Here is a 12203-nt window from a genome sequence, read left to right as displayed (position 1 = left end):
AAAGTCCTTTTCCTTTGTCTTGCCACTTCTCTAAAAATGTACTGTTCTTTGTTAAGATGTTATATGAGCACAAGACGCTATATCACCCCTCTGAGTTACTCATCACTGAATCTCCCACGTTTGTGCATGAACCACATATTAACTCTGGTTTGTTCATTTGTTTTCCTCTTGTTAGTCTTTTGTAATCTTCTTGTCTTCTGTCAGTCTAATTCACAAGGCTCCAGCTGGAGAAGCTAAGAGGATAGAGGGAAGGTTTTTTCCTCCTCTACAAACTTCTTGCCTTCCCTGGCATTCCCACCACACAATGTCCAGGGAGAAATGTGGCAGGGGTGGCTTGTCCTCAGAGGCTGGGGTGCAGCTGGGGACAAGGAAAATTGGGCCAGAAATGTAGGGATCCTCACTGGCAGACTGAGAGATATATGTGCATGTGTGGGTGCACCGTAGCCTTTGGGCTGGTGAGGCTGTCTCTGTGTCGGGGCCATCTCAGGCCACAATTTTCTGTAGCCACATCTGGATAAGATCAAGAGAAGCATTCATGAGGCTACATAATGTGAAATATTTTACACATTTGCACTTACAAATAATAGCTTTAAGCTTTCCAACTTCTACTCTCAAGCAGTAATGAGTAATAATTCTCATTAATTCATCGTTCCTTAGAATCATAGAGTCCCTGTGGCGCCTGGGTGGCTTAGTCGGTTAAGCGTCCGACTTTCGCTTAGGTCATGATCTCGTGGTTCGTGGGTTCGAGCCCCGCATCAGGCTCTGTGCTGACTGCCAGCTCGGAGCCTGGAGCCTATTTCAGAGTCTGTGTCTCCCTCTCTCTCTCTGACCCTCCCCTGCTCACTCTGTGTCTCTCTCTCTCTCCTAGAAATAAATAAAAATATTAAAAAAAAAAAAAGAATCATAGAGTCCCATGTACCCTCATGTAAGGCAAAGACATGCAGTGCCATTATTCATCAGCAAACAGTTCACTCAATATTTTAAATGTATTATATGGGCCAGGTTCTGAACTAGACATCGAGACAACTAAGTGAATTGGACATATTGTCTCAATTCCTAGGGTGGAGGTAGTAGGGGATAGATCATGTCAATATTCAGTAGTTAAGGTTGTAATGGAAGGGCTCCATCCAAAGCTGGGGGCTGCATTCCCCTAGCCAAAGGATCAGCCAATAAACTTACCCAGGAATTTGCATCTAAAAAAATATAACCTCTGGTGCAGCCAATGGGTGAAACAGTATGGAGGCTCCTCAAAAAGTTAAAAATAGAACTACCCTATAATCCAGCAATTGGACTGCTGGGTATTTACCAAAGAATACAAAAACACTAATTCAAAGGGATACAACAACATTATTAACAATGGCTAAATTATGGAAGCAGCCCAAGTGTCCATTGATTGATGAATGGATAAAGAAAATGTGATATGTATATATGTACACACACACACACACACACACACACACACACTGGAATATTGGAATATTATTCAGCCATAAAAAATGAAATCTTGACATTTGCAATGACATGGATAGAGCAACAGAGTACAGTGCTAAGTGAAATAAGTTCATTCAGAAAAAGACAAATACCGTATGATTTCACCCATATTGAATTTAAGAAACAACAAAAAAATGAGCAAAGGGAAAAAAAGAGAGAAACCAAGCAACAGATTCTTAGAGAACAAATTACTGGTTACCAGAGGGGAGGTAGGTTGGGGGATGGGGGAAATAGGTCATGGGGATTAAGGAGGGCCCTTGTGAAGAGCACCAGATGTTGTGTGGAAGTGTTCAATCACTATTTGTACACCTGAAATTAATATTACATTGTATGCTAACTGGAATTAAAATAAAAACTTAAAAATATATATAACCAAAGTTTAGGAAATTCTAAGCTCATGAAGACATTGTCCAAAGAGGTCATCCACTACTCCCAGTTGCCCCTCTGGAGAGACGGAGGAGTCTTTTATTAACAGAAACTACATTATTCATTGTTTAGAGTTCATGTACAAGTTTTAAAAGTGCCAAATAATCACTATTGAAAGTTTTCTTTTTTATTTAACTTAAAAAAATGTTTTTAGAAAGTAATCTCTGTGTCCAAAATGGGGCTCAAACTCACAATTGCAAGATCAAGAGTTACATGCTCAACCAACTGAGCCAGCCAGGAGCTCCCTCATTCAACTTTTTTAAAGCTCAATTTAGTGAAGGGATTTTCTTCAGTGGGACCACATCATTAATCTTATAGCGAGAGTTGATAAGAAATCAGATTTTTGGGGCGCCTGGGTGGCTTAGTCGGTTGAGCGTCCGACTTTCGCTTAGGTCATGATCTCGCGGTTCGTGGGTTCGAGCCCCACGTCGGGCTCTGTGCTGACTGCCAGCTCAGAGCCTGGAGCCTGTTTCAGAGCCTGTGACTCCCTCTCTCTCTGACCCTCCCCAGCTCACGCTGTCTCTCTCTCTCTCTTCTAGAAATAAATAAAACATTAAAAAATTTAAAAAAAAAAGAAATCAGATTTTCATCAGAGAAATATTTCTTATTCCGTTAATCCAGGGCTACCTAGTTTCACCCTGATCTAAATATATGTGTAAGATTAAAAAAATTAAAAAAAATTTTTAAATGTTTTGTATTTATTTCTGAGAGAGAGAGAGAGAGAGAGAGAGAGACAGTGTGAGCAGGGGAGGGTCAGAGAGAGAGGGAATCACAGGCTCTGAAGCAGGCTGCAGGCTCCGAGCTGTCAGCACAGAGCCCGACGCGGAGCTCAAACCCACAAACTGGGAGATCAAGACCTGTGAGAAGTTGGATGCCCAACCTACTGAGCCACCCAGGTGTCCCCCCCAAATTTTTTTAAATGTTTATTTATTTTTGAGAGAGAGACAGAGTGCGAGTGGAGGAGGGGCAGAGAGAGAGGGAGACAAAGAATCTGAAGTAGGCTCCAGGCTCTGAGCTGTCAGTACATAGCTTGAGGTGGGGCTTGAAACCACAAACTGTGAGAAACCTGAGCTGTTTTGGACAGAAAACTGTCCAAACCTGAGCTGAAGTTGGACACTTAACCAAGACAGCCACCTAGGTTCCCCTTTGTGTAAAATTCTTTAAAAAGAAAGATAATGTTCTCTGTTCATTTCATTTAACAAAGCAATTACATTTCCCACTATGAATAATACATAAATTCATATAGACAATTAAAAAGAAAAAAACATATACATGTTTTTCTCATTTGAGAGAGAGTAAGGGAGTGTGAGTATGGAAGAGGGGCGGAGGGAGAGAGAGAGAGAGAGAGAGAGAGAGAGAGGATCTCAAGCAATCTCCATGTTCAGTGCAGAGTCTCCTTGGGGCTCCATCCCATGACCCTAGGATCATGACCTGAGCTGAAACCAAGAGTCAGATGCTCAAGTAGCTGAGCCACTCAGGCAGTCCCCCAAAACATATTTGGATGCATTTTCTTCCAATAATTTTTCCATGTTTGGTGGGGTTTTTTTTTGTTTTTGTTTGTTTTATAATCATGCTCATTTTAAATAAAATTCTTGAGTGTAAAGAGTAAAATTTGGGGAACCAGTCTGAATATTCTCTAAAATGCCTTAAGATTTTGAAAGATTTACCCAAGTAAGAAAATTAGGCAGTATAATTAAATGGGCACAGTAACTGGGTCGATTCAGGGTGATAAAATTCTCCACACAGTGAAAATAAAGCCTAGAGTGTTACTCAACAAACAGAACATAAACTTAGGCAGTTATGGCTGATACAGGGAGGTGAAGAAGAACCTAGAAGCCCCACTGGGCCCTTAAAGTGTATCAAAACCAAGAGCCACCATCGCAAATCTGTGACAGAGAGCAAGATTCCTAGGCAGTAAAGGGAAGTATCAGAAGAACAAAGGTATCGTGGGGAAGTTAATGATTTCTGTGCATTAAATTAATATATGAAAGTGAATTAAAATAAATCCCCGAGACTGGCAGCATTTATTTCAGTGTTAGTGGGAAATTGGAGAGCCGAGAATCTACAGTTCCCCAAATTAAGTCGTTTGTCATGGAAAACAGACTATGTTATAAATATGGTCAGTTCCATACCTTCCTTTGTTGGTATATGCTGATGTTGAGTTGAGATTGAGAATAATCCAAGTACATGTGCGACAGCAAATCTGCTGAAAAAGTGAAGGAAAATTCTGTTTTAATGGCAGTAATCTTCAGAACCCCGCTTCCCCTCCTCCAGAGGACTTTATTAGAGCTACATAGGAGGCTAAGCTTTTCCTTTGCCCTTTTAGGAACTCCAGCTGGACTTGAGAATTAAGTTGACATAAGACAGGTTAATAAAAGAAAAAGCAACAGATTTTATTTTTATATGTACATAGGAGCCTTCACAGGAAAATGAAGCCTCAAAAAGTGATAAGGCCTCGGTGTTTATACACTAGATTGAACGAAGAGTAGTAATTATGAAAAAGTAACTAAAATGTATGAGGAGACTAAAGGAAGATAAGGGTTACTTTGATTAAGTTTGTTTGTACAAATTCTACTTGGCCTTGACTCCCTGTCTCTGGCGATGAGAATGCTCTTTCCCTCCAGGTGCAGAGGAGGGCCTGTTATATATGGGAGTTTTATCTCCTCTTTTTAGGAGGAAAAAAGGAAGTCAGAGTGCTTTTCTTATGCCTTTTATTTTTCAAGTGCTTTTAGCTTAAAATTGTCAATATGTCAAACTGGTGTCTTTTGGGGTGGCATATTCTGGGCCCACTCTAAGCCCTGCATTACCCTCAGTCTCACTCTGGGGAACCCAGGTGGGCTTTAGAGTAGGTGTATAAGGTGATGGTAATGGCCTATGTTGGGGTGTGAGGAAGTCAAAATGTGTGTAAGAGTAAAACCCACTCAAAGCTCTACCTTTGCACCAATGGTTACCAGAGGGGAGGTGGGTGCGGGGGTGAGTGAAATAGGTGAGGCTATTAGAGAGCACAATGATCACGAAAGGCACGGAGTCACCATATTGTACACCTGAAGCTATGATAACACTCTAGGTTATCAATACTGGAATTAAAATAAAAAACTTAACAAAAATAAATTAAGAAATAAATAACATTTTTAAAAAAGTCTCTACCCTTTGCTCCTTTCTCGATTGGTTTCACCACAGGCTCCTCAAGCACTTGACCTTCAGGGATATGAGCCTGGAGGAAGTTCTCCTGGGCTCTACCGCTCTGGCCTCTGTTGACAGGCATGGCTATATCCTTGATATATCACCCATCCTTCCATTACATATAAATTGCCCATTCCCCCTTGTAAGAGAGTACAAACTTTATTTACCTCACACCTTAAAAAAAAAAAAAAGGCCTCTGTAGATGTCACGGCAAAAGTGTTCATAGAAGACAATTTTTCTCCTGACAAACAAGCATACTCCTCTGTAACCATAATATAACCATCAAAATCACAGTGATACATTGTGTTGGGAGGAAAATTTTCTTCTACCATTTTGTATTTGAATTGGGGACTATGAATTATCTGACAGTAGATTAACAGGAAAAAAGTTTGTTTATGCGTGTGGAAGCCTTCAGATGAAGGGACAACCTGGACAGCTAAAGAAAGGGGTTTATACATCAACTTAATAAGGGAGCAGGTAGAGGTATTTAGGGCTTCAGAGGAAGGAAGGTTTGGATGAAGCTTGTTTACACAAGTTTTTGGAATGTCCTGGTCTCGAACATCAGGCTTCCTTGATGGGAGACCTCCCTGGAGAAGGCTGTGGTAGCTGACTCTCACAAAGCTCTGCTGTAGTCAGATATGAGAAGTTTACCTAGGAATTCTTTGCATTTGCTGTTGCATTTGTTTCCACCTTCAAATAATCTTCATGTCATTCACATGTGCTGTCAGTCCTATCGTTAGTTCCTAGTCCACAGTCCCTATCCATGTTTTGTCAACTGCTCCAATAGCGTCCTTTAGAGAAATTTGATCCAATCCAGAGTCACCATTGCATTTGGTTGTCCTATCTCTTTGGTTTTCTTCAATCTGACATCTTTGAAGATGATAGGCCAGTTATTTTGGCAAAATGTAGTTACAGTGTTTTTTTATTTAACTATTCTTTCATCTGTAAGGGAGGAAAAAAGTCCTTGCCACTCTAGCCTTTTAAATTCTTGGCTGGCCCCTTGTAACAAAAAGCAGGTTAACAGGAGAAAAACAAACAAATACTCAATACCATGTACATCTCATATATGCATGGGAGAAACTCAGAGTAACTCGAGGGGGTGGCTTAGAACTTTGGCTCTTGTAGCGTCTTCAACAAAGAGCAATTAATTTGTGGAGAAATGACAGGATGAAAGGAAGTAGCTTTAGGTTTCTGAGGGTGGCAAACTGTGGGAAGCTAAACATATGGCAGGAAAATAATGGAATCAGGTTTGCTTATAGATTCTTCTAATGTTATCTGATAAAAGTCTGTCTCCAAAGAAGAATTAGGGGGAGGGCAGAAAGAACTTTTCCTGCATTTGCTACTTCTTTTTTTATTTTTTTTTTTAATTTTTAATGTTTATTTATTTTTGAGAGAGACATAGTGTGAGCAGGGGAGGGGTAGAGAGAGAGGGAGACACAGATCCAAAGCAGGATCCAGACTCTGAGCTGTCAGCACAGAGCCTGACACAGGGTTCAAACTCAGGGACCATGAGATGATGACCTGAGCTGAAGTCAGATGCTAAACTGATTAAGCCACACAGGCACCCCTACGTTTGCTATTTCTCAATTGCCTTCTGCTCAAAATAATTTTTATGTCAAAAAGGCGTATTTTGGGGTAACACATTATGGTTCTCTTCAACCCATTAATTCATTTGGGATAAGTACTTGATCAGCTACTATAGGCTGAGCCCTGTCAGGCATTAGGATACATACGATGCACTAGATGGATGTGGATCTTTCCTTGGGAGAGGCCCTTTAGCCCCTATAGTGGTTAAGAAGACAGATTTTAGGGGCATCATCTTCAAAGATGGGTGGACGCTTAAGTGTCCGAGTTCGGCTCAGGTCATGATGTCTCAGTTTGTGAGTTAGAGCTCTGTCTCAGGTCTCTAATGATGGCTCAGGGTCTGGAGCCTGCTTCTGTGTCTCCCTCTCTCTCTGCTCCTCCCTTGCTCCTGCTCTCTTTCTCAAAAATAAATAAACATTAAAAAATAATTTTAAAAAAAGATTTTATATTCAGGATATCTAGGTTCAGGTCCATCTCTGCTACTTACTTACTTACTTCCATTAGAATCTTGAGCTTGTTACTTTAACCTTTACATACCTCACAGAAAGAGGGAAGGTGAATAAAAATACCTTCCAAATTTGCTTGAAGTGAATTAATAATGGTATCCAGTATATATTAGTAATCTGCATCTGAAAATTAGATTTTCTGTGTGAAGATGCTAACTGGGTTCTATTTCACTTTATTTATTTATTTATTTATAATAATTTATGTATGCATGCATGCATGCATGCAGTTTTATACCTTTATTTGACAATCAGCAACTAGTTTTCATCCACATTAACAGTCTGTAGATTTTTGAAAGTGGTGACAGGTACATAGTTAACCAATGTGTAGAGCTTGTTCAGTGAATCTTCATCCTCCTTACATTTTCTGGACAACCACACATGGATACAGTATGGAACGTTCCTTATTTCTTTGACCCAGACAGCCTTGTTGAGCCTGGTGTCAAAGTGCACATCTGGAGTTTCCATCTCCTTCATAGCAAATTTCGGGATCTCTTTGAGTGCTCGAGGGGCGCACTTCTTGAAACCCACTTGATAGATGCACTTGTGAGTGTTGATGGTGTATTCACTGGTCACTACCTCATTGGTGACAGAACGGCCTTCTTCTCGTCACCCTTCTTTGCGGGAGCCATTCTGCCGGGCCTGGAGAGGCAGAGCTCATGTTATTTTAAAAGGAAAAAATATATAATACATTACAGTTCAGCCCAGAATCCCAGCCAATTTCCTAATGCACAACTAAAGTACACTAAAACACCTGAAGGGATCTGGATATACCTCCCCTCCAAAATGCCACTGTGACATAGGAATTATTTTGAACAAAGGCATCTGAATTTCTAAGTAGTCTTATTTGCCTAGAAGCTGAGCCTTACAAAAGAGCTCAACTATTATAAATGCCTTCCCTGGGAGTAACTCTAATCTTCTCTTCTTAGAGTTGAAAAAGTCAGAAGTTGCATGACCTCCATATAGACATTGTCACAAACTATCATATCTTCCATCTTTTTTCTAAAGGCACATGTGTCCCCTCTTTCTAAGAAGTCATTTGCTCTCCTGGAAGTGCTGCTCTGCTCCTACCCCTCCCCTATTGAGATGATATATAAACTCTCAGTTCTGTCTACTTGAGTCCTGCTTTTCAGTGAAAAATATATATACATGAATAAAAAATCTGTCTTTTCTCTTGCTAATCTACCTTCTGTCACCTTAATTTGCAGGTCTCTGAGACAGAATATAAGAGGATAGAGAAAAAGGCTTTTTTTCCTTAACACATCTATGCAGAATGTTTAAAATATTTGATCACCAAAAATTAAAGCCGTTATTTTATATACAGCAACATCTCTTCCATTGTAATTACTATTTCTATTCTTGTAATTTCTTATCTACCATTCTCTTTAAAACTTTCTAAACTTTTCTGGAAATCATTGTACAGCTCTCAGCAAAAACAATGGCTCAATATGGAAAGCACTGGTAAAAGCATTCAGGACAATTGCCAGTGACAGAGCATGACTCACTCTGAGCATGACACTCTGAGGTCACCCTGAGCATCAGCAACATCCAAAGACTACACCCCCTCTGTGGATACTCACTGCGCTTTTCAAAACGTCTATGATTGTTGCTGCTGTTCTACCCCTTGAATTTGGAAAGTAACTGGAAAACTTTCCCCCCACATTGTTTTGGCTAAACTGTATTGGACTTTTGGAGATATAAATATAAAATTTTCCATCAGCTTAAAACAAACTCTGTATTGAGAGATACATCGCATTCTGTGAAGTTTGGGTAGCAAAAAACCAAAGGTGTTTCTGGGAGCTATTTGGCAGGCTGTGCTTGCATATATAAAGCAATTAAGACAGATTGTGGCACAAAGAAAGTATTAGCTATTATTATTTTACCTCTCTAAACACGATATTCTAGTGGGAAGACAGGCAAGTAAACACGGGATGGATAAAATTACTGCAGACTGTGATAAGTTTTCTGAGGAGATTGAATACTGTGTTAGAGAATAATGAGGGAAGGAGCTTCTTCACGAAGGTGGTCAGAGTAGTCCTCCCTGGGGAAGTGACAACTGAAAATAAACCTGAGGGGTTAGAATAAGCCAGCCATGAGGGCAGCCAGCGTGGAGCATTCCAGGTAGAGACAAGAGCAAATCCCACGGCAAAGGTGAGATGGAGCTGCGAGAAGGACTGTCACTGGAGTAGGAACAAGTCTATATGATGAAGTCAGAGACATGGGCGGGCCCAGGTAATGTAGGCTCTTGGAGACCATAGTACTGAGTTTGGATCCTCTTCCAAGCAATAGGAAACTATCACAGATTTTAAGTGGAAGGATGACATGATCTGATTTATGTTTTGAGATCACTTTGCTGAGGAGATTGGGGTAATAGAAATTTCAGCTGGAAGCTGGGAGACCGGTTCAGAAATTACTCATTAATTCAGGTAAGAGATGAGGTGACATTGAAGATGGGTAGGAGAGGTCAGAGATGAGGATTATTTTGGAGGAAGAACTGTTGGACTTGCTGTCGGGTGAAGGAAATAGATGACTCAGGCGCTACACTCAGATTTCTGGCTTTGATAACTTGGTAGATGGTGGTGCTTTTGGTAGTGGGTGGGAAGACTAGATATAAGCATGTTTACAAAGTCGTCACTAAAGTTTGGGCATGTACACACACACACACACACACACACACACAAATGGAAAACTATGTCCCCATGCCTTTTGGGAGGGGTTGTTATTCATAAATGGCAGCATGCTGCAAAATGACAAGATGGCGTACAGGTTTCATACAATGTGGTATAAGAGAAAACTGAATTTGGGATGATTTCTTTCAGCCCCTTTTGACGGCATCTGGTGACTCTTATTTTGGTTCTTCCTTACAGTACTGACTGTAATATGTGGCTTTTTGTTTGTTTTGCCTTATTGGCTGGAAGCATGAAACTTGCAACTATTCTGGTTGTATAAACCAAACATGAGAGAGTCTGCCATTACCCTCCAGGAGGCCACAGAGGCGGCGTGCCCATTCTATCACTTCTTGCACATTAAACAGAGTAATGGTGGTTATTTACAAATGACCTTTCTGAAGAGGTTAAGTGTAGGATGATTGCGGAAGAATGTTCCAATAAAAATTATAGACCACTACTGAAGGGTAGCAGAATATGCCACCCCAAAATGTACTACTTTGGAATAAGAATTATTTTGAGCTGAAGGCAATTGAGAAAAGGCAGATACAGTACAAGAAAAGCTCTCTGCCCTCCCCGGATTTACCTAAAAGCAGGACGTAAATTTGTAGAGGTGTCCCCCGTTCCCCTCTCTATTGAGAAGGACCGACGTTAATCACTGGAGACAACTCTAGACCCTTATTAGCTGAGAGCTGGCACCAGAAGCATTTACATAACAAATTTTACTAACTAGCCTTTATTTTCCATTAGTTTCTTAATATTTGCCTTTCTACAGTTTGCTGCCCTCGTAATTTAAGGTCCTTTTCCTTTGTCTTGTCACTTCTCTAAAAATTCTTTGTTCTTCTGCTAAGATATATATAAGCCCAACTTCTAACTACCTCTTTGAATTACTCCTTTCTGAGTGCTCCCATGTGTATGCACAATGCACATGTTAATAACCTCCTGTTTTCTTTTCATCTTGTTAACCTCTTTTGTCAATCTGACTTACAGGACCCCAGCCGGGGAATCCTAGGAGGGTGGAGGAGAAAAGGTTTTTTTCCCTTCCCTGCATGACAAAGAACAGAAAGTGTATACAGAGGGCCTCAGGAACAGGGCAGTAGTCTGATATGGAGAGGACAGAGAGATGCCTGCCTCATTTTCTAGTTGGGCTCGATTAGCCTGACCACGGGCTTCAGTGAGCCCTGGTTTCTCCATCTGTGAAATGTTGCTTTGGAAGACAGGGGAGTTGAACAAGAATTAAATAGGGTGGAATATGGGAATGGAATAGCCTAGATTGTGTTATAGAAACAACCCCTGAAACGCCATGGTCTCCATGACTTAGCACAACCAAACTAGATTCAGATGTGAGTCATTGGACTTATCTTTCTGGAGACCATGAGATCTATACTTCCATTGTTTTGTGATGTAGCCTCAACAAGCAGCCTCCAAAATCGTTGAAGACAGGGAAGAGAGGATGTAGACCTCCATGCTATATTTTAATGTTCAGACCTGGGAGTGGCTTATGTCACTTCCATTCCCCCACTGGCCAGTGCTGAGTCATAGGGTCCCAATAAAATTGCAAGGTAAGCTGGAAAATGTAGTGCCCAGGAAGAGAAAAATAAAATAAAATTTGGTGAAATAATGGCATTGTCTCTATCACATTTCGGTGAATGTGTTTTATAAAATATTAGCTCTAGCTCTTCTCTGGTAATGATGCTTGAAAAGAAGTTAGTAAGTAAAGGGTATATATAGGCCATAGATGGATCCCCCCCTCCAAATATCAAGAAAATTATTGCCCTTTTCAGAGGGCATAGAAAAAGGGCTTGGGGAGTGAGAGGGAGAGGGATGGTAGATGGTGGATGGATGAGGGACTGGGGATTGGAAAGAGGAAGCGTCTTAGTTGGTAAAGTTCATAATTGTGATGAAAGTGTAGCTGGAGGAGAAAGTTTTATGCCCATACCAAAAACAAATGCCATTTTTAAGAGTCAACAGTTTTGTAGCCAACAGAAAGGTAAAGTTTACAATGCTCATCTGAGGGTAAGAAGTTCCAAAATGAAGATCTTTTCTGCAAATAAGAAGGAAGAGCTATCACTGGGAAAGCATTTCCAAGTTAAATGTTAAGGACAGAAGGCAGCAATAAATGGAGATTTGTAGGGCGATTTATGCAAGGGTGAAATATTAAACCATGTCTCATCTTCTGATGTTCAACGACATGGGACACATACTCTGGGGATCAGGGCTCTGCTGAAGGATGTGTCATCTTTCCAAGACAAAACCATCTCAGCAAAAAGTCTTTAAGAAGGGGAAATGGGAGGGGGGGGTGCCTCCTGCCTGGCTCAGTAGGTGGAATGTGTGACTCTTGATCTTGGGG

At 40.7% G+C, this 12203-nt stretch overlaps 1 pseudogene; it reads right to left on the bottom strand.

Annotated features, from left to right (window-relative positions):
- Positions 1-7445: 7445 nt before the first annotated feature.
- Positions 7446-7822, bottom strand: LOC120235191 (annotated as a pseudogene).
- Positions 7823-12203: the final 4381 nt, after the last annotated feature.

The sequence above is a fragment of the Hyaena hyaena genome, unplaced genomic scaffold (genome assembly GCF_003009895.1).
Source record: "Hyaena hyaena isolate Hyena2069 unplaced genomic scaffold, ASM300989v1 scaffold_123, whole genome shotgun sequence".
NCBI lineage: Eukaryota > Metazoa > Chordata > Mammalia > Carnivora > Hyaenidae > Hyaena > Hyaena hyaena.
Note: the sequence above shows the minus strand (reverse complement) of the source record. Positions and strands in the feature narration are given on the sequence as shown.